Genomic DNA, 2,477 nt, shown 5'->3' with positions numbered 1-2,477 from the left:
ATCCTGTGTTGCATGCTAGATGGAAACTCAGATTAGACACCATTTCGTTGGAGAAGTTCTTTCAAGATTAATCTGGACTATATATCAACTAAGGACATGGTAGCTGATATGTTAACGAAAAATTTGTCTGAGCAAAAGCATAATCATTGTGCCAATTTACTGAATTCAAACTAAGATAGAAATTGTAATTGTCACACAGAATCATATTGAGGAAGAGTGTTGAAAATACCATATGTTTCAGTTTGCTGGCCTGTGTTATTTGTTACATCTGGTTATATCGATTGTACTAAGCTTGTAAGTTATCGATATAAGATACTCTGTAACTCTGAAGATTCTCTTCCTTACCTTTTCCGCCTTCGAAAGTGTATGGACACTAAATAAAGATAAACTTTTAATTGAACATAATCCACTCGATCATCAACAGGTTATGGGCCCATATTAACGCAAGTGTGGGCAGGGGGATTTGTGTTAAAAGTTAATGTAGATGTTTCGCAGTTGGCGAAAAGTAATTGTGTGGAAAGATGCACGGTATAAGACGCGTGGAAAAAATGAGTTTGTTTTATCAAATAGAAAAGTTGGAGGAGGGGAATTATGATTCCTGGTCCGTTCAAATGCGCACCGTGTTGATCCATGCGAAATTAAGGAACTCGATAGGCGAGACGAGGCCTACGAAGCAATCCACTCCAGTGAAGGTGAATGGTTATGTATGCGGCGACAACCTCTCCTTTCGTAAATCGCCCATCTTTGGTGGCAGTGGTCGGGCCACTCGTATGCGGCACGATACACAGGTGTTCGCGACTTTTCTCACTAAAGCGCGTAAGCCTGTTATCCAGTACCGCTGTCGTACCTCGTTAACGAAAATTTCGTTGTGCAAATGATAATTCTTTCTGTGAGAGTACTCCACTATCAGAAACGTTACTCTATGTTTTTGCGGTGGTATAATGGGTCGTTTCGTGTCCATATCTACCCCTTTAACTTTGTCGATTCGCCCTTTGATACGTCCTAACTCGTCCAGGTAAGATGTGCACTTGAAAAGCTTACTTCTCCTATTTGTTATGCCAAGTCCTTGGTTTATACATCTGATCTCTTCTGGAAACTTCTTTTCTTGGCATGCGCGAATAAAAACTGCATCGGTTTCCACATCGCGGTTTATAGCCAAAATGTTCCTCAGTTGTTCTCCGCAAGGCCTCTTACAAATGCCTTGCAAAAAGTTTAGAAATTGCTTTTGTACCGCCCGTAGATTTTCCAACGTTCCGAATCGTTCCGGATCAGGTGTGATGCAAGTCAAACTAGAGTTCCTTTTGACTTTCTCCTCGTGGTGCAAGATACTTTCACTCGTCTGGCTCGGGCTCTGCTCCATGCTAGCCCATTGTGTCTCTTGGTCATACAAGAATCTAAGGCCAACAAACCACCTTGAATTCCCGGTCATGTCTGGCATCTTTATCCATTTTGTGCCATCGTCTGCAACGTTATGCTGGGAGGTCATCCATCGCCAAGATAGTACGTCAGAGTCTTCCAGAATTTCTCCAACACGCAATGCCACAAATTGATTGTATTTGCGGGCATGTGATCTAATCCAGCATAAAACGTCCTTTGAATCCGTCCAGAAAATATACCTGAGAGTTCTGGTTCGATGAATTTCGTCAGCCGTAAACCTATCATCATCTCCATCCGACTTATTGAGACTGGCTTCAAGGGGGCCACTCGTGTCTTAGAGGCTACCAGGGAAGAGTGGACTATTCCATCCACTTCTGCTAGCAGGTACACAAGCGCTGCATACGCGTCCACAAACGTGTGAAGCTTTACTCGACTTGCACAACAAACCTTCGGCATGCACCTTGAAATCCTCACTTCCTTGATTTTGGGTAACAGCTGCACCCAAATTTTCCAGTCAGTTCCTCCAGTCCTTTTCCTGAAGAGACTCATTCCAATCCGTTCCTGATCGCCAGGTATTCTGCAAAATAGTTTTAGCACGATCAGTGAAAAAACCAAGCAATCCGAGTGGCTCAAAAATTGACATAACCACACTTAGCACAGTTCTCTTGGAGATTCCTTTCTGTCCAGTTTGTCAGTCGGGCAATAACTCGTGTTCGTCTCCATAATCTGCAACGCGCGCTCTTCGTCTTTCGACCTTAACGGCTTGCTTGGCACGCGTGTTCCCGAAGACTCAATAGCAAAGTATTCTTTCGTTGACGCATGCAAAGCGCGCATGCTGCTCGCTTCATTGCATTCACATATGTGCAAAATGTGTGAGGACGCTGACGTGGCGGCGCTGCGGCCATACACAGACCAGCCCAATTTGTGGCCCTCCGCGACCACGTCGTCTTCTTTGGACTCACTTATCCAAAGGCACACACACTTTCAAATTGTCCAGACGAATAACTAAGCTTACTTTTACGTTACAGTAACTTAAGTTTGGTAGATACTGTAGATGGCTTCTTGACGTTACCACTTCGTCGGTAACTGTTTGCGTAGCC

Source organism: Drosophila tropicalis, unplaced genomic scaffold, assembly GCF_018151085.1.
Source record: "Drosophila tropicalis isolate 14030-0801.00 unplaced genomic scaffold, ASM1815108v1 contig_912, whole genome shotgun sequence".
Classification (NCBI taxonomy): domain Eukaryota; kingdom Metazoa; phylum Arthropoda; class Insecta; order Diptera; family Drosophilidae; genus Drosophila; species Drosophila tropicalis.
The sequence above is the reverse complement of the archived record's forward strand: the minus strand, read 5'-3'. Positions refer to the sequence as shown.